Source organism: Pleurodeles waltl, chromosome 1_2 (genome assembly GCF_031143425.1).
Source record: "Pleurodeles waltl isolate 20211129_DDA chromosome 1_2, aPleWal1.hap1.20221129, whole genome shotgun sequence".
Taxonomy (NCBI): Eukaryota; Metazoa; Chordata; class Amphibia; order Caudata; family Salamandridae; genus Pleurodeles; species Pleurodeles waltl.
The window spans coordinates 384,656,250-384,683,987 of record NC_090437.1 but is presented as its reverse complement, the minus strand read 5'-3'; positions in this window follow the sequence as shown (position 1 = coordinate 384,683,987).

Genomic DNA, 27,738 nt, shown 5'->3' with positions numbered 1-27,738 from the left:
CACAGATACAGAGAGTGGATACACAAATCCTGTCTGACAGTTTTCCATAAAAGTGAGACCCAATACCCCACTTGTTGTTCCAGTTCCAAGTCCTCCAAAGCAAAGAAAAAAAGTACTGTGCTGTGTGCTCAGATGACTGCTGGTGTGTACCAGGTAGCCAGTCTCCAGAGGTGAGAGGACACCACTTGAGGTCTGGATCTTTGGCTGGACAGCTGTCTATCTGTCCTGAAGTGAAGTGCCTAGAAACCTGCCTGCCTGCTGGCATTGTGAAGGATCCTGACATCCTTTCAGGAGGTGAGATTGTCCTGGGAGGAGTGGTGCACAATGCATCCCTTGGTCTATGGGATGCCAAGTAGAGAGGACTGCTGGAGAGCAATCTGTTGGACTTGAGGATCTACGGGCCTCACGCCCTTCATGCTGGCTCCTGGCAGGAACAGTGATTCTGTGACTTCCATTGTTGAGCCCATTTGGACTACTTATCGTCAGTCTGGTCAGGACCAAACTGCATAAAGACCGCCTTCTCCTGCACCTGCAGCAGAAGGACCTGGAACCAACACACAACTATCAGTGGCCATAGTGCACAAGGAAAGTGATAGGATGAGCTGCTACCACTTAATCTGGGTGTGTGGCATGCTTGAACTCCATAAGTAGGCAAGGCTGATGTGTAATGTCTTATTGCACAAGAGTGTAATCAGACTAAAGTGAGTCTGTGCAACAACTATTATTTGGGAGTGACTAATCTGCACCTTAGCCATATTCATGCTACTACTGCATCACCCGATAGAGTGAGGGTAACCGTGCACGACCAGGCCAGTGTGAGCAGTGAGGGGGCAGGGGAAAGTGCAGTACAGCCCAGATAGCATCAAATGAAACAAACTGTTTTCTGTTACCCGTAGTGTGTGGTAATATGTTCTATTTTTTAATGAAGTAGCTTTTTTCTTTAATAGAAAAGCACTGGCTGGGCGTTTATTGAGTTGTTGATTGTTTGCTAAGAAGTCTGTGACTGCTCCCCAAGGCTACTACTAAGAGTTAAATGCAGAAAGGGTTGTTCTCGGCCCAGTGTGCAGTGCCATTGTAGGGAGGACCCTGACACATCAGAGGCAAAAGACGTCAGTACAAAAATTGAGACCCCATAGCCCCAGTTTGCCCTGTCTCCCCGAACGGGGTCTTGCACTATGCTAATAAACATTTTCAGATGTCTTTTTTTTTGCTGCAGCTGCCCCCAGCTAATGGCTGCTTCAGCCTACCCTTAGTTGTCCTATCCTTCTCTGAAAGAAGACCATTCGTCCCTAACAGAGAAGAAGAATATGTAAATTTTTAGGCATGAGGGTACATCCATCATGTTTAGGATTTCCACACATGCTTTACACACTGTCTTCTTATTTATTTTTTCCATGATTGGATGTTCAAGCAATTATTTTCCAGGTACCTGGCAACAGTTTTCAATTAAGGTAAAACACGAAAAGTAGGATGCAAGAGCTAAGAAGATGATCAAGCTAGCCCAAAGCATCAGAAAGCAAACACCACCATTTGGAAATGGCCATCTTTTGTGGTTCTTCCCCAGATTTTTTGCCTCGAGGTTTTCACTGGCTGTAGAACTGCACTTTACTCCTGCTGACCAATAGTAAAGGGACTCAGCTCCCACTTTCAACATGATGAAAATGGCATTCACTTAATCAACATATTTTACTTATTTATAGGTGCCCATTATATTGTGCCCAAAGTGTACCCAGGGCCTGTAAGTTGAATTTCACCAGACGGACTCAGCACCTGTTGTATCACCCACTGCAGTGACAATGCACACATGACTGCAGGCCTGCTATATGCAGTTTGGCTGTGCAGGATTTAACTGCAAATCTGTGAAAATACCCCTTCTGACAGGCCCAAACTGTCCTTCTAAATACTTTGAAGTCACCCCTAATTGTCCTTTATTGCACATAATGCAGGGTGTAAGTTATTTAAAAGAAAGACGTGCATGTTTAATGTTAAACGTCCCTATAATAAAATGTGCTTAAAACTAATTTCACTGTAGCTCAGTTAGTTGTTCCATGGGAAAGGACTGAGACATAATATAAAAAGGTGATCTCCACAGGTACAAAGCTCATTCTTAGACTTTTTACCATATTTATTACAAGCCAAATTCACTGATAAAGTCGGATTTGTAATACATATTTTAGAACAGGTAGTTTTACAAAGTTGTTACCTGTTGCCTGCCTAAAGCCCCTAGAAGCCCATTTGCATGAACTCCCAACTGTTACCTATGAGCTGAATAGCCCTTTGAAGAGGTGTGAACGTGATCACAGAGTGAGAGAAAGGCCTTGGGTGTGGGGAGGTGTTCAGTTCCTCTGGCAGGATGACCAACAGGACTGTGAACAGGAACCTAATTAACTTCAGGGAGGCCTACCCTGCCACAGGTAGATGTAGCTAACACCTGGGCCTGCAACTTTCCTTTGTCCCACCAGCGAGTCAGGCACCAGTGGCAAAGAGGTGCCCCAGAGCTGGTTTAGAACAACTATAGGGGAGGGGTTGCTCATTTTCCTTAGCACACCTCTGGGGTGGACGCAGGAGCTACGCAGAGGGGAAGAACAGCTCTATCATATTGGTTTTGGGCAGAGGGAGCACTTCTGGACTGCAAAATATACAGGAATTGCTTAAAAGTAAGTAAGGGTGGTTTGGGAGTGACCAGAAGTTTTCCCTACCCATAGACTGCCACTGAGCATAAATGGGGCATCCCCAGCACCCTCCTCAGAACACTTTCTGGACCTGTGAAAGAACAGAAGATGACTTGACCTGCTGTTTGTAACTTGAGAACTGAAGACTAAACCTGCTTTCCCTCTTGTACCCAGGACAAAGACATGGACTTCAAGGGTCATTTACCAATTTTGCACTCTAAGAACCAGTGAGGGACCATGATCAGCCTTCCAAGCTGATATGCTGAAGGTATGTTGCTGCTGGATCAAAGATTCAGGTTACTTCTGCTGCGTTCTTCTCTGCAGCAGCAAATCTGATTCAGAGGGACCTCGCAAAGAGGCATTGTGGAGCCCTCTTCCGCTACAACCTTCAGCACTGCCCCACTGGAAAAATCTGTGCCAAAAAAGAGCCTAAGTCCAAAGGTAGAAACCTTCAACAGATAAATGCAATAAAAGTATACGTCGGGCGAAGGACCTTCCCGTGCATGAAATTGAAATCCCTCCCACTTTGAATTTTCCTGCCATAAATCAATGGCTTCGCTGAAACCTCATCCAGCAGCTATTTAAAACATGGAGCACTCTTAGACCACAGCCTGCTAAGGTAAAAGGTAAAACTTCCAACCAGGATGAATCTGCTTTCTGTATGTGACCCATGCCCCATCTTGGTCGGTGTTAACTTGGAACTAGGTACCAGGCAAGCACAACCAGATGATGCTGGATGGTGCTTATTATTTTTTGGCACTATTTTGAACCTTGAACTATACAAATTCATAACTCTAGCTCCCCTTTTTGGATTTTTATTTTAATGTCATTTTATGTATTAAAATGTACTCTATTTTTCCAAGTTGGTATGGCATTTTTCTTAAATTGTGTCTTAACTTTATAACTGTTTGAGTACGGCATAAATATTTTACACATTGCTCCTCAGTAAAGCCTGTCTGCTCTATGTCATACCTACGAGGGGGTTGAGCGCAAGTTAATTTAGTGACTTTAGTGGCTCATCCTGACAAGAATTGCAGTTATTTTTTGAGGTGAGTACTAGCTCCCCTCAACTAATACCCCTAATGATTTACACCTACATATTCCCAAACAATGTTCATCTACACACAAACTGTGTAAACTGTGTAAAAGGCTACTCATTACCAACAAATACAAATCAATATCATTCATGTAGTTAGATTGAATTATGGAAAAAAATAAAACGAGGCTTCACAGATGAGAATAAGGAGGATTAAAACGTTAAAGCTGCCAAATATTAGTTGAGCGAACGACCACAATCCAACTGAAAAGAAATTTGGCCCAACCTAGGCTCTTCTGACCTCTGACAGGTGATGGTTGGACTCATACATGGGTTGATGCTTGCTTCAAATGTGGATGGTGAGGGACTGGTCAGACATTCATTTTGTTCCAACCACAACAGTAGCATCTCTCCTTTTAGAGTGCAGGGGAAACTCAATAGCAAACTCAGAGGTTGCTGCATCATTTTAAAAACCCAACGCTGTCCTGTTTCCTTCTAAATCTATAGCTTGCCTCTAGCTGGAATCAGAGTTAGGAGGCAAAAGCCAAGTCAGGCAGCATCTAGTGAACCTGTGATCAAGGAGCAGGAAATCATGGCCCCTATGGTCCCATGTCTATGACATCAGCATCTCTTCTTTTGTTATGTTAGGTATAAAATGGCAAAGTCCCATTGCACCAGCTGTTTCTGATAGGCTACTTGTTCCTAAAGCATCATTTGTTTCCTATATTGCTCACTGTGCAGGCAGCAAATACGACACTAGGGACCAGATTACAAGATCGTCGGATTTAAGTATGATGATGCTCTGGGGCTGGAAATAACATTTGCGGCTTGTAACCCTACACATAAATCCCGCTATTTGGAGTTTTTAGACAGGGTGACGAGGGCCTAAGAAGGCACGGGAGGCTGTGTCAAGTAGGGGGAGTGTGTGTGTGTAATATCAGAACGAAATTGGAACCAAAACAACGCCTTCAAAGATGCCTCGAGTTATTTATTCATTGAGTTTCACTTCTTCTGTCTAGAAAACATCCCGACCTCCGCCTCTCTCCGCAACCGTCGTCCGCCCTCTCTCGCACATTCTCCTCACGCTCTAACTCGCATTCCTCTCCTCGCGCACACACCACACAGACATTCCAACACTCGCCTTCTCGCGCTCCCACTCGGATCTAGGATATAACACTTCTCCCTTCCTTAACCAAAACAACAGTAACAGAACATAAACCTTTTTTTTTTTTAACATGCAAACTAATTGTAAATAATTACTGTATTTTGTACAATAGATTCTTCACGACAAGTTATAGTCTTTGAGATATGATGGAGGTTTGACAGATCTGTTCGATCTCCTCACATCTGAACCGCACGGCAACTCTTCAGCGATATCCTTCCGACTACTTGAGTCTGATTTCTGCGTGGAGACTCCAATGGCCTTCTTATGAGACACATTCCTACACAAGGAATTGAGATTTCCTCTAAATTTCACAGTTCTATTCAAATTCCAAACTCTATTATCATCTGTTTTCACAGCATTAGTAAACAACTTCACAACCTTCATGGGACCAGAGAGGTTTTTTTTCATTAGAGGATTTCTGATAAGAACATAATCACCAACATGAACTTCCGTTTTCTTCACAGCATGGGTTTTATCAAAATTAATTTTACTCTTCACCTTCTTTGCACACTCCCTGGACCTCCACTCATCATTCACCATCATCCTACCCCTGCCATCAAGTAAATTATTAACCCAAGAAGGTTCCAATTCAGAGTTTCCACGCCTCCCTCGAAACAGAGTAAAAGGTGTTTCCCCTGTAGACGTATGAGGGGTATGTCTATAGAGATAAACCTTTTTTAGCACTTCTTCCTTCCAATTCAATTGGTTATCTTTTGCAATCGAAATAGTTTCTTTGAGAACTCGATTGAAACGTTCCACCATACCATTACCCTCGGGATGATACAACGAACAGAGTTTGTGTTTGACACCACACCCATGCAAAAACTCATTCATTTCTCCTGAAACTAACTGCACTCCATTATCTGTGAGAATGGTAGTGGGTAAGCCTTCTTGAATTATTAACTTCTTGATAAATTTAATCACCTTGTTAGTTTCGATACTACCAGTAAAATTTACCTCAGGCCACCTTGAAAACATATCAATAACCACAATCACGTATTCAGCCATACCACCACTATGAATGGGTCCTAAGATATCAAGTGCAATATCTTGCCACGGTCCTTTTGGAGTTTCCTTAGTGACCATGGGTTGAACACGAGGTTTCAAAGCTTTTTCACTCACCGCACACTGTAGACAATCTCTGACAACTCTTTCAGCTTGCATGTCCATTCCTGGCCACCAATAGGAGGAACGCAACCTCTCTTTGGTTTTAGATATGCCCATGTGACTATCGTGAGCCTGATTTACCAATTGACTCCTCACACTTCTAGGAGGAACCAACCTCGTACCTCTCAATAACAGTCCATCAACACAAACCAATTCATTTCTCACATTCCAAAATTCAGCACTTCCACCACAACTTTTATTTTTAATCCTCCAATCCTCTTGTATCAACTTGATGACATCTTGTAGCACCACATCTTTTAAGGTTTCTTCACGCCATTTGACCTCAGGGATTATTTCAAAACTGACTTCACACACTTGATCAAAACATTCTGTATCATCACCCTCCAGACATTCACTCTCATTGTTCTTACCTTCTGTAGAAACCAATCTAGACAAAACATCAGCCGACAAGTTGTGAGAACCAGGAACATATTCTACAATAAAATCATATTCCTGTAACCCAACAATCCACCTAGTGATCCTACTAGAGACAGCATCAATTCCCTTAGAGTGGAGAACTTGACATAAAGGTTTGTGATCAGTCCGCACGACAAAAGAACCTCCCCACAAAAACTTTTTTAACTTCTTAATCGCCCAAAATACCGCCAGTGCTTCCCTCTCTATCACAGAATATTTGCTCTCAGCACCTCTAAGACTCCTAGAAATGAAGACAATGGTATTTTCAGGATTTAAACCACCTTGTTGTAAAACTGCTCCCAACCCTTTGTTACTGGCATCGGTCGTCAAAATAGAACGCATATTAGGATTAAAATTCTTGAGTGCAGGCGCTATCACCAAAGACTCTTTGATACTGCTAAATTCCCTCTCACACTCTTCATCCCACTTGAAATCAGTACCCTTTTTTAGCAAACTTCTCATGTGAAAACATGAACTGGCAAAATTCCTGACAAATTTACCGTAAAATTCAGCCATACCGAGAAATCGCACTAGTTCCTCCTTCGAAGTGGGGGAAGACAAACACCGAATAGAGTCAACCAGTTCTTTCTTGGGTAAAACACCCCCACCAGAAATAGTGTGCCCTAGATAATCAATGGCTTCCACTCCAAACTTGCACTTCTCAGCCTTTATTGTTAGACCACTTTCTGTTAACTTCTTAAGTACCTCTCTGAGTCTTGTCATATGTTCTTTGAAGTCCTTACCATAAACTAGTATGTCATCTTGATATATACATACTCCACACAAACCTTTTAACACACGTTCCATCAACCTTTGAAAAACAGAAGCACCAGAGATCAGACCAAACGGTAATCGTACAAATCTGAAGGTGCCATATGGAGTAATGAAGGCTGTGTAGTTTCTACATGATTCATCTAGTTCGACTTGATGATAAGCCGATGTGAGATCTATTGTAGAAAAAAACTTAGCCCCTGAGACTGTAGACAGCAATTCCGTAATGTTAGGAAGAGGATACCTATCCACAACAACACACTTGTTAAGCCTGCGGAGATCCACACAAAGTCTGATCTGGCGATTAGCTTTCCTTGCAATAACAATGGGGGCCAACCATTCTGTGCTCTCCACTTCTTCGATTATTCCTTGATCCTTTAGTTTCATCAACTCCGTTTGAAGATCATCCCTTATGGAAAAAGGTACACTACGAACTTTGCTGCAAACAGGAACAGAACCAGGAACCAATCTGATTTTGTGTGAATAACCTCGCATGCAACCTATCTTGTCACTAAATAGATTTCTGAAGTCTTGACGAAGAGTGGAAATGAAATCTGGAACTACTTCAGTGTTATTTACTTCTCTCACATCCGGCAGATCCTTAAGAACAATAGAAGGAGAACTATTGGGGTCAAGCATCACTCCCAAATCTTTTTGATGCCACCAGCTAATTATGCTATCCCCTTTTTTTGAAACATACACCTTCCCCGTAGCAAATCGTTAAGCATATTCCAGTACACCTACGAAGTAACCATGTAGCTCTATGGGTTCACCCCCATAAGCGCATGGTCTGATGTCAGGTTCAAAAAGTTGAACTTTCCCTTCTAGATGTTCCTGATACAGTTGATTAGATATTATTGTTATTTTGGCGCCAGAGTCAAAAAGCATTAAGGTTCTTGCTCCATCTACTAATACGTAATCTACTGGACCCTTAACTTTGCAGTCAGAAATCTGTAAAACAATCTGACCACACTGGAAGTCATCAACTCTCTGAGTTTCATCAAGGTCAATATCAATGGAGTTGACAGACTTCTTAAACTTCCTTTGGTTGCACACCGCAAAGAAATGACCCTTCTTCTTGCAGTAGGAGCAGGAAGCTTTAGCAGCCGGACATGACTTATCATTGGCAAAATGTCCTTCTTTGCCACATCTAAAACATCTTTTATTGTTAGCAGACCCTTGAAAGGAGTTATTGGGTCTACTATCTTTCCGCACTACAGAAACTTCCTTATACTCTTGTTTCTTCATGACATCAACACACTTTACTGAGTGTTCAATTCTCTTTGCAAGTAAAATGACATCATCTAGATGAGGATCATCTAACAACCATAGTTCGTCGCGTACTTTATCCATTTTGCATCCTAGCATGAACTGATCACGAATCCGTTCATCCAAAGTAGAGCCAAACTTGCATGAGGAGGCCAAACGTCTCAGGTCTGTTAAGTAATTCTCAACTGTTTCTCCTTCAACTTGTAGTCTCCTACCGAAATAGTACCTCTCCAAAATTGTGCTGATTTTCGGTAGATAATGTAAGTCTAATTTTTTAATACAAATTTCATATTCATTTAAAGCAATAGAAACAGTGTCAGGAATATCTGGAAGATGGTCGAAAATCTCTTGACCTTCCGTACCTAGGCAGTGAAGTAACAAAGCAGTCCTCCTTTCAGTACTAAGTGATGTACCACAAACTCTAGAATATCTTTCAAATACCTTCTTCCATTTGCTCCACTTGATTGGAGGATCTCCATGAGTGGAGAGAAAAAAAGGTGGAGCAGCAATATTCTGCATTGTGTTGGGGAGAAAAACAATAATATATATATAATTAGCTAGTGTAACACTAGACCAAAGAGGTTTGTTTCTGGCAATATTGCGAGGCAGTCGAAAGAGAGATGGCACGCAAGAAGGAACGGCAAAAAAAACTGCGTGATGGCAAAGAACTCCGAAATTAGCACTTTATATAACTTCCAACGATAAGAAATAGAATTATCCTGGACATGGGAAACGCTGAAGGATTTAAGTTTCAAAAGCATGTAAGTTGCTTTAAAAAACGGTTAGATATGCGCTGGCATCTGCCTGAGAATCCTTCTGACATCAGCAAGCATTTCTGTTGTCTTAGTAACCGTGAGCTCGAGGAGAGCACCATCTGCGCTCAAATCAAACGTATGAAAGACGAACGAAACACGTTTGAAAACAAAGAAAACCCTGAACTTGTAGGCAGCTTACGGTTACAGTTCACGCAAGTTCATTGACATCTCCCTTTTCCTTCCGTATATGTCTTCTCCAGTCAGGATGTTTTCCGAAGCTGGCGTGGGAAAAGCCTCTCGTCGCCAGTGTAATATCAGAACGAAATTGGAACCAAAACAACACCTTCAAAGATGCCTCGAGTTATTTATTCATTGAGTTTCACTTCTTCTGTCTAGAAAACATCCCGACCTCCGCCTCTCTCCGCAACCGTCGTCCGCCCTCTCTCGCACATTCTCCTCACGCTCTAACTCGCATCCCTCTCCTCGCGCACACACCACACAGACATTCCAACACTCGCCTTCTCGCGCTCCCACTCGGATCTAGGATATAAAAGTGTGCTTCTGTGTTTTGTAAAAGACGGTGTAGAGAGGGGCTGGGCAGGACATCAGATGTACTTGCAGGGCAAATCTCAGAATTTCTGACTGGTCAAAGTGAACTTGGTGTTCTTGCACCTTGAAAACCCAGTTGCGGGAACACCTTGCCAGTTATAATTGGCCATAGCAGTAACCCAACTGACAATACCAAGCCTCCCAGTTTATAGTAGGGGACTAAGTATAATTTGCTCCTTTTCTGCACCAATGTGAAATGCAAGTAAATTGGCCCCTCATTCTTAAAAAAACATAGGGTTTGCACATATTTGGGAAAACAATCACTGGGTTGTTCATGGTGATATTTTTCCAGGCAAAAAAATGTATCCAGGTTTTGCTGCGCTTAAATGCATAAAAGCTCAGCAGAGCAACCATTTTCTCAGGTTTACAAACCTTAGTTATTACAACAATTCTTTCTTCATACTGATCCTCCTTAGTTGCTAGAGCAGTGGGCGTCACTAATCCATTTATTGTAGCAGTGTTTGTATCTTGAATGTAAAGAGAGTTTATTAAGCTTCCCCAAGCAACCATTACTACCGATCCAAGCGTGAATGAGTTATAGACATCCCCACGAAACAGAAATAAATAACAGCACTTGAGCCCCTCATTACACTCAACAGATAACCGAAACCAGCTAAAAAGAGGAACTGTGTGACTGTTGTAGTTTGTTTTAATTTATTTGTATTCAGTTGGGACTGTGGTTGCAGCTGCGGTGTCTGCTTGTCAGGTCTTTTCATCCAAACTGAGTTATTTCAACTCTCTCAGCCCAAACCTTGAACCTCTATTGGCAGCACAGGCAATGCAGGAACTGCTATTGGCAGCACAGGCAAAAACACCTTTAAAGATAATATATATGCTTAACTACCAGAAACGTCTGTATGAAGCGCCCGCTCCCTTTTTTTTAAAAACTTGACATAACCTAGCACTACCTATTCAAAATACAGATTTTTGCGTATCATTTGAATAACCTGCATAAAATATCAATAAGCGCCTACTTCGATTTTCATACCATGGTGAAATTGTATTGTGTGGATATTCAGTCCAGTTTCTGTTGTTTCCGACACTTGAGTATTGATCGAAAACGATGGATTGGATGAAAATGTCAGACTGGCCTGAAAAGGAGCATTTTTCTAAAATTGAAAATCCGTGGATTGTTATAATATAATATATGGGAGCTCGTAACGTCCCTATATGATGCAGTTTACCTTCTTGTAATCAGCGCATTCTGGCGTCGGCCTACGCTGATTATAAGAAAATGATGCAGTAGCTTGTAATGCAGGTTGACAAAACCAACAAACAGCAAAGCGCTGAGATGGCTTATTTAAGAAGCGAAAATCATTACTTTCACGTGTGAAACCTAAAGGATTTTGGGCCTCCTTTAGTGCTGCAGGTCGGACAAATTGCTGCCTAGCGCCAATGGAGGCATCCTTGTGCCACGGTGCACGGTTGCCTGCATTGCGGGGATTATTTTTTGTGTGCAGGAAGGCACACCTTCTGTACAAAAACAATCACATGAGGTGCTTTCCACTTGTATAATAAGGAAAAAATGGGGAGAAATAAAGATATTTCTCCCCCTTGCGTCATTCTTACACCACCCCTGAGGAAATGTAGTAATCTGACGCGTGCCCAGCCTTGTAAATCTGGGAATGTGTCAGACAACCCAAGCAACATCCAAAGACCACCCATTTCACGCAGTGTTATGCGTGAAAGAGGTCCATATTTACAAGGCCATGAAAAGCCATGCAAGGACGTTAAAAACAAAAAAATGCTTCCATGGCACAGTGTGTTACTAGGGCCTCGTAAATGATGCCCTTTGTTTTTTGTTCCTCTGACTTTCACACATTAAAGTAATGGATTTTGGTGAATACGTATGTAGAAATCATACACCGCAGTGCAGGAAGTCATTTTGCTGAGCTGTGTGATAGGGAAAGGGCAGGAAAACTCTATATTTAAAATACAAAGGCACATTCCTGCCTTTTCTCAGTGTGGCGCACAATGTGCTGCAGAATGCAGGACACATAGAAAAAGGAAAAAACTAGGAGAAATAAACATATGTCTCCTTATTACGCCTCACCTGGGGAGGCGTAGCAGTTTTGGTGCATTCCCAGGTCTACTAATTATGAGAAATCTGGGACTGGGTCAAAATCCATTGGTGTTGCGCTGTAATACCCACATACTACCCATGGAACACCTCCCTGGGGCAAAGTAATGCATTGCAACAATTTGCACTGCATTGTATTACTCTGGATTTATCAAGCCACTCCGGGCCATCCAAGTTGGTCTTGCATGGATTGATAAATCATATTTAGTAGTTGCATCATGCTTGTACCCCATAGTGTGGTGCAAGCAATTATGGAATTACTTCATAAATATGGTTCCTTGTTTAAAGGATGGCCCAGCTCTGCTAATTTATGATGGTTGTCTAAGCACAATTGTGAGGGGCCCCACCTCATGTGCCACATCATCAACAATACCTGCCTTTGGAGCCTGTAGCAGATTGCATGTTTTGTTGAGAATTAAACATCCCATCATGCAAAGTGCTGTGGGCCAAAAATGCAGAACCAGAAAAAGGTGTCATACATAGCACCTGGCCACGTGTTAGTCATTTTATGTGTTTAGAAGGAGGAGCAAAGCAAAGCCCACATATTATATGGAATAAGGATATTGCACGTTTTGTTGATGTTCTGCGGCCTCCTACAGCTAGTTTTTCACAGAACTCCTCTGAGGCATGCAATATTCTTATAAGGTACTGAAGGGGTATTTATCCCAAATATATGTAGATACGTATGAGAGAGAAACAAAGTATAATAATCAGTAAATTACATGTTTGTTCTAAAACTAAGCTCTTTAACATCAACAAACAATATTACCTTTTTAAATGAAACTGAATAGCATTATTTCACATCAGACAATATTCTTTTCAGCAGTGTAAAACTGCATGATAAACCATATGTTTGATCCAAAAGCACAAGCACATTGACAAGGTTTACTTTACAGTGACTCTTTCACCTTCTTTACAATTATTGACATGGGTATTGGGTGAGGGTGTGCCAATACCACAGTTCTGATAATTTGGTGTGGAAATAACTGCCTTATTAAGAGGGGTCTGCATACCAAAATATTAAAGAAAACTATCATATTTAAAAACGTTGCTTCATGAATACACAAAATTCCTCCTAATGTCCATGCCCTTAGTCCTTCCTAGGAACTCCATGCCCCACAACCAAATCACAACCTAATGCAACCAGCGAAAGCCCTTACATCCACACCCCTCGTCTCCTATCTCCTTCCGCTTGCCCGTTTTATTATCTCCTTGACCCTGACCATATGTCTTTCCTATAAGCTCATCAATACCTGTTCATCAGCAACCTCACCTGATCTGCCAGACAGAATTTGCCCACTCGGTAGTGATCCAGTCTTTACAAAATACTAAATTGTAGGATCCCCCACTTGCTAACAGCATGTGACAGTGGCAACAAAATTACTACAAGTATCAGAACTGTGCCACATACTTTTCTCAGCTACCCACAATAGTGCATGTCCCAATTCCCGAACTCGGTTAGTCATAGAACCCTTTATCTACAAAACAAATCCATTCCCTACCAGCCCTTCCACCCAAACTCAAAAAGAGGTACACTGGGTGAGAGCGACATAAACAGTGAGAATGCTAGACCTCGACATGAGTGAAGGATCTGGCAAAAGAGGCTGTCCTGAATCCTGACCTGATCCTAAAACCTCACAAAGGGCCTGGTTTAGAATTTGGAGGTCGCACCGCCAGGCTGCATCGAAGGCCAGGCGAACTAAGGGCCAATAATTATACTTTTTGACGCACAACTGCGCCAACGCAGTTGTGCGTCAAAAAATTTAACGCCGGCTAACACCATTCCAAAGCGCCATGCGGGCCCCTTAGTTATGGAATGACGTTAGCCGGCGCTGCGGACTGGTGTGCGTCAAAAAAAATGACCCACACCAGGCAGCGCCGGCGTACAGGAAAATGGAGCTTGGGCGTCAAAAAATGGGGCAAGTCGGTCTGAGGCAAAAAATCTGCCTCAACCCGATTTGCGCCATTTTTTTTTACTCCCAACCCCCATTGAAATGACTCCTGTCTTAGCACAGACAGGAGTCATGCCCCCTTGCCCAATGGCCATGCCCAGGGGACTTATGTCCCCTGGGCATGGTCATTGGGTACAGTGGCATGAAGGGGGGCACAAATCAGGCCCCCCTATGCCACAATTTTTGTTTTAAAAAAAATTACTTACCTGAACTTACCTTAAGTTCCCTGGGATGGGTCCCTCCATCCTTGGGCGTCCTCCTGGGGTGGGCAAGGGTGGCAGGGGGTGCCCCTGGGGGCATGGGAGGGCACCTCTGGGCTCCTTCCGAGCCCACAGGTCCCTTAACGCCTGCCTTGACCAGGCGTTAAAAAATGACGCAAAAGTGTCTGGATGTCATTTTTTTTGACCCGCCCACTCCCGTGCGTCATTTTTGCATGGGAGTTTAAATAAGGCGCACATGCCTTGGAGTCATTTTTTAGACGGGAACGCCTACCTTGCATATCATTAACGCAAGGTAGGTGTCCACGCAAAAAAATGACGCAAACTCCAAGATCTTTGGCGCTAGACGGGTCTAACGCCAAAGTATAAATATGGAGTTAGCTTTGCGTCGGATTTGCGTAAAAAAAAAAACGACACAATTCCGGCGCAAACAGAGTATAAATATGCCCCTAACTGTTTTCGCCCGCAGTATTTAGATGTTACAGTACTGCAAGCAGATTGAATGGTGACAGATTGCTGACGGCGGAAGATGGCAGCAGGACCCAATGGACTTTGTACATTGGCAGGGGCCATGGAATACAGGTAAGTGACACACACACTGTCCCTTAGCCATATGATGTGTACCCCTTCACTACTCATAACATAAACCACATTCACACAATAACACATTGCCATTCCACCACAACACAATATGTACATGCCAAAAACACACATTAACACACATCCATGACACAACATACACCGTTGAAACTGCACCCACACATGAAACAACCACAGCAATGGACACAACTACACATTCATCTACACAAACACACACATATATACAGACATCATGACAACATCCACCACACAACAACCACACTCATCAGAATGTGTCACACATCACCACAACAGCATGACAGGTACCGGTCCCCTGGCAATGTGCACACATGGACACATTTGACTGGTGTGATTGTACAGTCATTGTGGTGCCAGCTTTAATTTGCCAATGAATACTGGCACCATAATGACATTTGGGTATGTGTGTGATATATGTTGTGTACCAGAGTGTCTCCATCCATGTCTGATCCACTCATTTTCACAGTGCTTTAAAAAAATGACTGTGACATAACATGCAAGCAGTGGTCTGCACATCCCATGCAGTGTCCACCCAATATACCCTGGCAATGCGGCGTCCCTATCTTTGAGTCTGACAATGGGTGAGGGTTGTGTTTTCTCCATGGGTCAGTGGCAGCAGCGATGGCAGGTGTTGTCCAGTTGTGTACAGTTGAAGATAGGGTGGAAATGGGGCTAAAAGGTGAGTTTTCACTAACTTTCCCCACCCCACTCCGCCAACTCATTTTTTTCCTGGTGGTAAGGCATATCCAAATCTGCACGGCTGGAATGGTGTCTGGTATTCTGCAGTCAGCCTCTTTTCCTTACTGTGTTGTTGATGTAGGCAGTCTTTCTTGGCAGAGACAATGGTTCGATTGCAGGCTTTGGTCTCTGGGACCCCCAACATCTAAATACGTCTAGAGGACCATCTTGTCGGCAGACAGGATTTTAGTCAAAAAGTCGATGGCGGGACACTTACCACCAACATCTAAATCAGGTCCTAACTCTCATTCCTGTCACACAGACAAACTTTCCTATTGCTAGTAATCACCTCCATGAGCTAGAACAACCTGGGAGAAAGGCCATCCAGACACCATTCTACCCAACTGTCTTTTTAGTGATGACTGACCAAAAATATACAGAAACCCCACAGTTCTTGTGCCCTCTACAACATCGGACACAAGCTAATCAACTGCAGACTCTCCTTCCACAAGCCAACCAGGGAGCTCCGCTCGAGAACACTTCTCCCTCGCCCATGTCCCAAGAATCTGACATAGTTGCCACGGAGGGCGATCCTTCAGCTACCCAGCTGCCAAGAACTGGAACGACCTCCCCCACACCTTTGCACTGCGCACACACTCCTCGAATTCTGAAAAAAACTCAAGACATGGCTCTTCGAGGAGTAGCCCAGATACACTGCGACAACCTTAAGCACCTGGATACCCCTCGGGTGATAAGCTGAGCTTTACAAATACAATGATTGATTGATTGATTGTTTGATTGTGTGAACCTTTTATACAAATGGTCAGATATTTTTGGAAGGGTTTTTTGTTGAATAGTTTTGATTAATACTTATGCCAAGGAGTTGACAGAGCGCGTTTAATAATATAGGATGAAGAGGTAATCAGTTAAAATTTTAATCACAGGTTTCACTGTCTTCTGTATTAAATTCCATAGTGACATTGTGCCCTGAGAAAGGAAGTGTGAATATCGAGGAGAAAATACATGCTATATTCTCGCCTCCATTTTGGTGGCAGCAGATCTGGAAGTGGCTAGAGAGAGGCGTGTTGAACAGAGGTGGTGGATTGCTGTTAAATTGTTGATATCTAAAAGCAGTTGCAGAATTAAGGGACTACAATCATTATAGACTGTTGGGTGGATGATGAGCATTACCTGTTTGGGCATTCATTGTCTGTGCATTTTCCCTTAGTAGGTTTGTTGCCTAGTGGGAAACTAGTTTCTTTTGGGACAATAAGTAAGAACATAGAATGCCTTCTACTCACCTTTACCCTTTGAAATGGTTTTCTGCTACTAGGTGCTCCTAAATGGGGTTTGTTCTGCTGTTGTGAAACATTTTCAGTATTATGAGTCACTTTATAACTTATATAGATGATCTGATGATGTCAATATAGGTATGGAACGCCAACATCATCAGATGGTGCCACGGACGTGCTAGAAGTCATTTGCTTCCAGTGCATTAGGAAAGTGGACCTTCAATCAATGTGTACTTCTCTAGTTTTTTGAGAAAAACAGACATGGGGAAAGGAAAGAGTTTTTCCTTTCCCCATAAGTCCGATTGTAGTGGATTCTTGTTCCACAATTGTGGGTGGGACTGTTATTTTGAATATTGCTGGGGCTGCGACCCCTTGGACAAGGGTCGGTCCCATTGGGGGATCATTTTTTTGTATTTCACCCCCTCCAGGACAGGTTGGTTGTTTTTAGGCCGATTTGCCCTCAGTGGGGGCGGAAGCCCACTAAACATCAGGGAAATATCCATAGAAGGGGAGTGACCTTTATCATCTTTTAGGTATTGCATCCCCTCCCCCCTAGAGGGCAGGTTGGCCATTTTTAGGCCAATATGTACTCTGTGGGAAGGTGGAAGCCTACTACACACCAGGGGGCATGTTTATACTTTTTGGTGAAAAACTGCAATAATGCAGTTTTGCACTAAAAAGTTTAGCACCAGCTTGCACTATTCCTGGGCACCAGCCAGGTGCCATATTTATGGAATGGCACAATCTGGTGCAAATGGTGGGCTAGCGTAAAAAAACCAATGACATTAGCCGGGTGTGGTTGGCGATATGGAAGAAGGGGGTTTTGCACCATAAAATGACGTTAGGCTGGTTAGAGTTAAAAAAGATGACTCTAACCAGCCTAGCGTCATTTTCTCATGCAAAACCATCCGTACCATATGACTCCTGTCTTAGAAAAGACAGGAGTCATGTCTACCACTACAATGGCCAGCACAGCGGACCAGTGTCCCCTGAGCAAGGCCACTGTACCCTGTGCCATGCAGGTGGCCCCAGGTTGGGCCCCTGATGGCACTTTAATTAAAAGAAAAATGACTTACCTATACTCACCCTACGTACCTGGGATGGGGTCCCCCAGGGTGTTCCTGGGCTTGAGGAGGTCACCTGTGGACCCATTCCATGGTGTTTAACCATGGAAATGGGTCAACAGGTCCCTTAACGCCTGGTCTGACCCAGGCATTAAATAATGGTGCAAAGCAAGCTTTGCACCATTATTTAGCCCCTCCTCCCACCCGTGCGTCATTTTAGCACAGGGGGATAAACATGGGGCTTTGGGGTTAGCAAAATTTTTTAGATGGGAATGTCTACCTTGCATCTCATTGATGCAAGGTAGGTTCACGCATCTACAAAATGGTGCAAACTCCAATATTTTGACGTTAGGCAGGTCTAACTTAAAAATATGAATATAGAGTTCGTTTTGCGCCGCATTTCCGTTAAAAAATTATGCAAATTCGTCACAAATAGGGAATAAATATGGCGCCAGGTGATTTGAAGGAAGTGACCCTTGGGGACCATTTCTTTTTATTCTGTCCTCCCCAAAGGCAGATTGGGCGTATTTAGGCTGATCCTTCCACCAGGTATTTTGTATGGGAGCATCCCGTTGGGCAAGGATCACTCTTGTTGGGGCCCATATTATTTTTACATTCCACCCTCTTCCTTGAAGGCAGATTTTGTAGGTTTTTGGTCTTTTTTGTGTGGATTGGGCCTCAGGGTGGGGTAATACTTGAGGCACCTTTGAATAAGGTTATGTATGTGGTGAGGGATCTGCTTCTGTTTCTATCTGGTGGTGTCTTTTTTGCCTTTGTCATGACTCATTTTGGGAGGATATGTGTCTTTTGAGAGATATTTTGTTATCATTTTTATTTGTATTTTAATTTTCTTTTTTTATATTAGAGCCAATTGTTTCTTTTTTCTTGCTGGTAAATCCTGTTTGCGGATGCAGCTTTGGCAGATCTGTAGTTTGTGGAGTTGTGGTTGGTAAGCAACTCATTTGGTTAATGTGTATTCTTGGACTGTTACTATTATTTTTTTTACTGCTGTACTAATGTTTGATTATTTAGCTTTTTGTATGATTGTCTTTCAAAGTAAAATAGTGATTTGTGTATGTTCTGTACAGCCTGGTGATGTGTGTAATGTGTTTTTTTTGTCTATCTTTCCAGTGGGACTTCTTTGGTGTTTGCTGTGTCTATGCAGAGTAGGTGCAGTTGATTCTCAGCCTTGCTGTCACTTGCAAGTGAGTGGTATCACTTTTGAGAATAAAGGTATTTGTGTGCTTTGTAGTGATAAACTTTCCCTTCTATATGCCAGTACTTTTACTTTCTGTTTGATAAAGCACCAGTATGTATATTACTTATTTTACACATTATTGGTTATTGTTGACTTATTTTATTAGCAAGGATTATGACTAACCACAGGTTGGCCGCTCATTAGGTTATTGGCTTGCTTTTCAAATTTCCTCTGACCATGGTTCTGATTCTGCACTTGAGGCAAAGGACAAAGTCCAAGTTTATGGCAGTGAATTTTCTGTCCAAGCGGAATCATCTGATGATGAAGCTGCTATCAGTGTAGACAAAATGCCTCTTCTAGAGGAGTACAATGATAAGCGAATAGTGCAGCAAGGGGATTCTGCCTGGGTCAGAACGACTTCCCATTGGACGTGCTGAACTCTGGGTTGCCTGCCTTTAGTGGTGTTGCAGGGTGTAGAGTCAATACTGAAAACTTTTGCCTATACATTCCTCTCAGTTGTTTATGGATGATGTATTTTGGATGAGATTGTTGACCAGACTAATTTGTATGCTGAATAGTATTTGAGGAACAATAGTACCAGACTTAAGTCCCACTCTAGAGCTAGCCAGTGGACTCCCACAAATCTGGATGAGTTGAAGAAGATCTGGGGTTTAACTCTTTTAATGGGATTGACAAGGGAGCTGTTGCTGTCTTCATATTGGTCTGCTAGTTCCTTGATGGCAATTGCTATATTTCCTGCAACCATGAGTCATGATCGTTATTTGTTGCTGCTTCAGATGCTGCATTTTGTTGATAAAGCTTCAGCATTGCCACAGGATCACCCTGATTGTGACTGTCTCTTCAAGATTCAGTCTGTCCTTGATAATTTTGTAGATCCTTTTTCAGGGATCTATGTTCCAGGGAAAGAAAAAGCTGTGAATGAGTCTTTGATCCTGTTCTAGGGCTGTTTGGTTTTTAGGCCGTACATTCCTAGCAAGAGGGCACGTTATAGAATAAAGATCTATATGCTGTCTGAGAGTAGTACTGGATAGGTCTATAGTTTACAGTGTACATTGGTAGGGATTCTTCTATTGACCTACCTGGTTGTCCGTCCACTTATGGAGTCAGTGAAAAAATCATGTGGGAACTAGGGATGGGTGGCGAGCTCCGCTTCGCTGGCGGAATTAAATGGAGTTTTTGGCACTCCGCCCTCTGCTTGGAGCGTGGACTGCGGCTAACAACTCCGCAAGCCTGGCAGCCTAGCGGACCAGAGCTCAGTGGCAAGTGCACTGCAGCCCACATATGGGCCACACAGCTCAAGGGCAGACAGACTGCCTTGCGCTGTGTGGCCCATAACTGGGCTGCACCTCACATTTGTCCCACTGTGACAGACTTTGCTTTCTGCCAGTCAGTGTAGAACTGCTGCAATCTGCTGCTGAGGGGTTCCAGCTCCAGATCCAGGCCTTGGTCCTTTCACTGTCCTCAGCAGCCCAGGAGCTGGGTGAGGCAGAGAGATAGGTCACTGCCAACGGGGACCCTCCTGGACCCAGGTCAGCCCCTCATTTCGCTTTCTCTTCTATGTGTCCACAGGGGCAGGCACTGGGTATGGACAGTATATGCATATGAGGGGAGTCTGTGCTTTGATAAAAGAACAAGTGCATTCACAGCTCAACTTGAAGAATCTGTGTCCCAAGAGTCCCTGGTAAAAGAAATAGTGTTATGGGGTGAGGTACTGAAGCCATCAGGGAGAGATGGAGACCAGGTGAGCATCAGCTGCTGAGTGTTAGATCGGCAGCCCCCACCACATAGAAATGTGTGTGGCCTGTGAGAGTGAATTAGAGCCAAGTGGCAAACCAGGCTAGGCACTTTGTGAAAATACCAGGCTGCTGGTGGTAAGCTGGTTTGAGGCTGCTAATGCTAGGCCCTAAGGAAAAGGCAGTCTGAGGCTGTGTGTAAGTGCAGAAGAATTGACTGCAAGGCTGGTGCAAGAGGAGGGGTGTCCTTGGATCTCTGTAGCAAGTTTGTGAAGGAGGGCAGTTGCTAAAAGGAAGTGTGTAGGTGTGGAGGGCAGCAGGCTCCAAGCCAGTGGGCTGTGTCAGCACAAGGGACCTGAAACAGCGGTTCTCTCCGCATATGGTAGACCACCATGGCCTGAATGTGCCCAATCTTGGAAGCATTAAGCAGGGTCGGGCCACCTGACCCTGCTTAGCACTTCTGAGATCGGGTGCATTCTGGCTAGGGTGGGAGAGCAGGCAGCACTTTGCCACACGCAGAACTCCATGGAATTCCAGGGAGTTTTCAGGCAACTGTGCGGAAATCCACAGAGTAGGACTCCGTGAGGTCCATCCACCCCTAGTGGGAACTTGGTAGAGAACCTTTAAACAAAGGTCACCATTTATACATAGATAACTTCTACACTGTATTGTTCAAAATAGACACTGCTGTATGTGGCACACGTGGCTCCAACCATAATGGTTACTCTAAAGAACTTGTATATAAAAAGCCTCAGAGGGGACAGTGCAGAGCCTAGCGTATTGATGAACATCTAGCTGTGAAATTTCCAGACAGCAGAGAAGTCCACATGCTGACAACCATTCATGATGAAAGTACTTCACCTGTGGCTCTTTGGGGTCACGTTGCTGAAGTACACAAACTTGTGTGCATTTTATACAACAACAAGCACTTGGGTGGCGTAGATACAGCGCTGTTCATAAGTCATAAATTTCGTATAAGAAATTAGCTGTTCATTTCTTTCATTTGGCAACCTTCAAAGCTTTTGTTGTATTCAAGGATTGTACTCCAGATTCCAGAAGTTGTCCTTCGTTCAGTATCACTAGTCTGTAATAGGCAACTGCTGGAAACAACTCTTTCTACAGGGTCACTCCCAAACATTTTGCCTTTCTCCGCCTACTTTTTACTGGATTTTTGCTCTGTTTGCCTTAGGACTCTGTGCACTTTACCAATGCTAACCAGTGCAAAACTGCTTGAGCTCACTGCCTTAAACATGGCTTAATTGGCATATACCTGATTGGTATATTTAATTTACTTGTAAGTCCCTTGTAGAGTGGTATAGCATACACACAGGACATGTAAATTAAATGCCACCTGTAGGATTGCAGCACTTATTGTGCCACCCACTTAAGTAGTAACTTATAACTTGTCATAGGCCTGCCATTGCAGCCTGAAGGCAGTGTCCCACTCCAATGTCAACTTGCCATTTAAAACCAATTGCCAAACCTTAAAATCTCCTTTTATTACATACATCAAATCTAAGATGGGCCGTAAGTAGCCCATGGGGCATGGTGCTGTGTAATAAGAAGGTAGAACATGTACTTGCTAGTTTTACATATTCTAGCAATGGAAAACTACCAAATTTGTTTTCTCATCACTATCTGATAAGGTAGCACCGTTATTCCTTATTAAAACTAATAAGTTGTATTTCCTAAACCAGAGGTGGTAGATATGTCTTGTTTTGTACCTATGAACTTGTAATGATAAACCCTCTTTAATGGTAAAGCCAGATTTATCATAACAAGTTTGAAAATGCTGCTTTTAAAAAGTTGCCATTTCCCTGCTCTTAGCCCTCTCTGCATGTAACCTGCCTTAGGTCACATGATTGGGTGGAACTGACAGTGGGACTTTGTGAATTAACCTCAGACAGTCACACAATAGGGGGATTAGCAGAGTCGGAATAGGCCATTAACTGACTTGATGGGGGGCAGGGCTAAGCACATCCCCACTTTCATCTGAATAGGCTGGGATCTACCATCACACAACAGGCTTAACAGCCCTGTCTTGTCAGTGCAACCAGCTAGGAGCCAGGGCAGGGCAGTCAGAAAATTCCTGGAACTTCAGAGAACCGTTCTGGAAACGTTTTCTCTAGAAGGGCACCAGTGTATAAAAATAGGGCTCTCAGGCCCACTCTTCAGTTCACTACTGGACATGTGGAAGGACTCTCAGAGGACTGCCCCCTGCTGTGACTTGCTCTACACTCTGCCAGACTGCTGCTGTCCCCTAAAGCAGTGTTCCCCAAACCCCGGGCCGCGGACCGGTGCCGGTCCGCGGATCAATCGGCACCGGGCCGCCCGAGGTCTTCAAATCTTGAAGGCATGTTTAAATACAATTAAATTAAAATTATTAAATCAAAACAAGCGGGCCACGGAAAAATTATCAAACATTTACCGGTCCGCGGCGATAAAAAGATTGGGATTCACTGCCCTAAAGGACTGTTTCGCTGCCTGAGCCTCCTTGAAACTTTCAGAGGCCAGCCCTGCTGTGGAGCCCAGCTTCACCACCTGCATGCAGGACTTTACAATGGACTCCAAGGATCTCCTTTTCTGAGCCACAGAGACATAACAGGCTCTCACCATCATAACTCTCCACCTGGACCCAGCTTGAGGGAGTAATGAGCCACCAAAAGGTCTCCATCTGTTTCTGGACCCTTGGTTGTGGTGCTAAAGGTACCCAGGTGGCCATTTTTTTTAACTGAGGGCTTGCTATTTAGAACATTAATCTTTAAAAATTTTGAACTCTGGCTCTACTAATTGGATTCTCATGTTTTGGGCATCAAATAATGTATTTTAAATCATTTGCTCTATTTTTCTAAATTGGTTTGGGTTTTATCTTGTGTTGTGTTTTCACTGTGTTGCTGTTTGTGTACTGCATAAATAATTAACAGATTCATTACCTCTAAGTTTAGCCTGACTGATTTTAGAGAAAAGCAGCCAGGGTTAAGCATACGTTAAATTTGTGACTTTTTGTGGTTCACCCTGCAAGGGATTGTGGCTCTTGTTTGACCAGAGCTCACACCCCAGTCAACCAACAACACCATTTCTCACAGCAGTCTTGTTGTAGTTGAGCAGGCAATTGTTCCTATAGTTGGAGTGTTGATGGATGTGGCTAGATTGATTACTGATTACATTCCTCCCACACCCAAAAACACTTTCCTTGTAGGAGATGTGGAATCTATGTCTGAAGAAACGTGTGAAAGGAGATTAAAATGTACTGCCCCAAGTGTCCTTCTACACCTCGGACATGTTTTAAATCATACCACCCGCAACTCAAGTATTGGGATCAAACATAAGAGTAAAAGTGAATTGGCTAGTCTGTATCATTTTATATTTTTTGTTCAGTTTCACAGATGATAGTTGTTTGATGTAATTAGATAGACCTGTTGTGTTTGTAGTCATACTTGGTTTTTCACCTCCTTCAATTTTTTGTGTTTTTTTTGTTAGTTAAAAAAATTTGATGGCAGTATGTGCAGACTGATGCTTGGCTGGAGGTGTGTGGGTGGACTGGTGCTTGGCTGGCAGTGTGTGGAGACTGGCGCTTAGCTAGTGGTGTGTGTGTATGCTGGTGCTTGGCTGGTGGTGTGTGGACTGGCATGTGGCTGGCGGTGTGTGTGTAATGGCGTTTGGCTGCCAGTGTGTGTATGTTGTGACCACCTGCAAGCCACTACACACAAACTGCCACTTAAACAGCAGTCAACACGTTCCACCAGCTTTTCTAGGTCGTGTGATTGTTGTGTCTGAAATGGCATCTGGCTGGTGGTGTAGGTGCTGGCAGTGTGTGTGTTGTTGTGGAGTGTGTTGGCCCCCTGTTGGAGGTGTGTCTGTGTGTGTGTTAGCTGTCATTTGGATGGCAGTGGGTGTGTAGTGACTTGCTGATGGTAACTCGACACATACTACCAGCCAAAAACAGTCCACACACTCCATCAGCTGCCAGGGGGATGACTGCTGAGTCAGTCCTGTGGGCACATGAATGTGATGGGCCCTTAAATGGTGCTGTTCATTGATGTGAGTGTTGTAATGTGCTGGGACCGTGACTGGCGGTGTTAATGGTTTAGTGTGTGTGATGCCTGAAAGGTATGTGAATGGCCTGTAAAGTGGTTTGGAACTTGTCGTGGCTTTACAGTTCACGAGCTGGGAGTCATTGATTCAGACTTCTAAACTTTCAATTACATTATCACTTTTGTGAAATCTTTTGTTAATAAAATGTACCTTTTGATCCTTTCACTCAGGCTCCAGCCAAATCCAACCAGAATGTGTGTGTTTTTAAGGAGTAGATGGTTCTGCAGTAATATTTGTCTTTTCTGTCTTTCACTACCAGGGTATACATTGTCTCTAGGGAAAATCTACCAACTCTATATATTTTCATAAACTAGACACCAGAGGGACTCCAGAGTGGCTCTTGTGGATCCCTCAAAGTAGTGGAATCTGCTGGGAGCCTCCGATTTCCTGCCACCCAGAGTTCCTGTTTATCTCCTGAAAAAAATAGTGCCTCACCTGTTTGGTGACCACCCAGGAAAACCTAAAAAAACCCAGGCATTACTGAAAGTACAGGGTGGCGTGCCTCTCACTGATCCCACAAAAAGCTTTCTTACCCACAATACCCTGTAAGCCTCATTCTTTGACTAAAATCACACATTTTTCTTGCATTTACGTGATTATTCCACAAAATTCCTGCCACCCAGCATTTCCCCACTTGTCCCAATAGAAATGCTGCCCCACTTGTGTAGCTGGGCTTAGTGCCCGTGACAGGAATCGATCAAACAAACATCTATCAGAGACCTCACAAATGGACACTTATTGACCTTTGTTTCATCTATTGCTGACACGGGCACTAGACCCAGCCACACAACTGAATTACTATTTTTATCGGGAGACTTGAGTGAATGGGAGGTGGTAGGAAATTTGAACCTGATTTAGAGTTTGATGAACAGGTTACTCTGTCACAAATGTGACGGATGTCCCGTCCACCATGTTGCGAACTCCATATGCTATAATGGAATCATATTATGGTGCACAGTATATCAGTCACAATTGTGATGGAGTAACCCCATCTGCCAAACTCCAAATCAGGCCCTTAGTTACTCACTACAGACTCAAGAGATTTCCATCACAGAAACGTGAGGAAAATGTGTTTTATTGAGTCAATGTTTGAGGCCTGCAAGGGCTTCTGGGTAGGAAAACCTGGTAGGAGACACACAAGTAACCCTATCCTGGAATTTCTTTGGTGTGTAGTTGTAAAAAATGTAAAGGGTTTGCTAGGTTTCCCTCTGTCTCTGCTGAGCGAGGGCCCAAAGTACACAGCTAGCCACACTGCAAAAAAGGGATCAGTTTTCAGCAGAAAAATGTGATGCTGAGTTTTTTACTCTTTCTTATTGCGGGCACTAGGCACTGTGGTACTATTTTTATATGGAGACTTAGGGGAACACAGAATAATAGAACAAGTGTTATTAACAGTTGCCTTCCAAATGTATCCAGTGTGTAAGAAAGAAGACATTTTGAGAAATGCTCTCTTATTCACATTCTTACATAGCTGCCCCAAGTTAAGAGATGTGCAAATAGCCAGTGCTCCTAAACTCCACATCTTGTGCCCATTTTGGAAAATACGTAGGTTTCCTTGATGTCTATTTTTCCCTCTTTACATTTTATCAAATGAATTTCTCTATACCAGGTACCCAACAAAATACTATTGCAAGGTGCAGCTAAGTTATTGGCCCTGGGTACCTCGAGCTTTTAGAAAACCCATAAACCCTATATGTCCCCGCAACCAGAAAGGTCTAGCAGATGTAATGATCTATTGCTTTTGTAAATCGGCCATCATGATGACATTACAAATGAAAACATTGTCACAAATGTCTTTTCATTCAATTTTTAGGGGTGGGTACATTTCACCCCACTAGCGGAGTTTGCTTAGTTTTGCCAACTCCAGGTTTCACCTGTAGAGCTTGGAGATCTGGCAAAACACCGCAAACATCTGTGTGGTGGAGTTTTTTTATTGTGGGTGGATTGCCAATGGTAAGTTGGAGAGCACGAGCTAGAATTTGCGCCCCTTAGAGTGACTCACGTACCAGAATGCCTCTGGCCACATTTTTCAGTGCAAGCGGTTATGGCAGGTCATGAACGTTTGTGTTGAGAAGCTGCAGCTCAAGTATAAAATGTACTCGAGCAGCAGAAAGAAGCCTTGCCCTCTGGCATGCTGCGTGGTGCTGTTTGCACTGATTTTACAGCAACAAACAAGCTTTTGGCGCTAAAAATCAGTGCAAGCAGAGCAATGTGCCCGAATTCTTGTGGAACTCTGTGGCCTCTTGCAGTGTTTTTAATGTAACTCTGCGGTATTCTGCAAAGTGAAACTCTGCTGTTTCTGCCCAGGTCTCCTAATTTTCAATATTTATTTCAACAGTTAGGCCCATATTTATAATTTTTTAGCACCGCATTTGTGTCATGTTTTGACGCAAAAGCAGCAGAAACTTACAAAATATAATTCCATTTTGTAAGTTTGCACCGCTCTTGCAGCAAAAAATGATGCAAATGCGGTGTTAAAAAAGTCTAAATATGGGTCTTAGTTTCTTTGGAAAAACCTTGAGGCAACCACACAAATTACCCCTTCCCTAGTGTGGAATTTTGTCTACTTTTCAGAAATGTATAGGTCTCCAGGATCACCTATGGGTTTCACAGCCCTTTTCACCACAAACTGAAAATAGGCTGAAAGCAGAAAAATTAGGAAAAATGGGCTACCTCTTTGAAAAATGTCAGAAATAAGTTTTTTGATTCAGCTCTGTATGTTCCTAAAAGCTGGGGAAATGTTGACTTCAGCACAGCAAACCTTTGGTTGATGTCATTTTTAGGGAAAAAACTGACTTTTTTGCAGTGTACTTTTTTCCTATTTTTCCTAAAAAAACTTCAAAATGTATTTCAGTTTTGCCTATTTTCTCAGCCTCTGCCTGAGAAATCCACAAACTCTGGTTACTTTTAGACTCCCTAGGATACTGG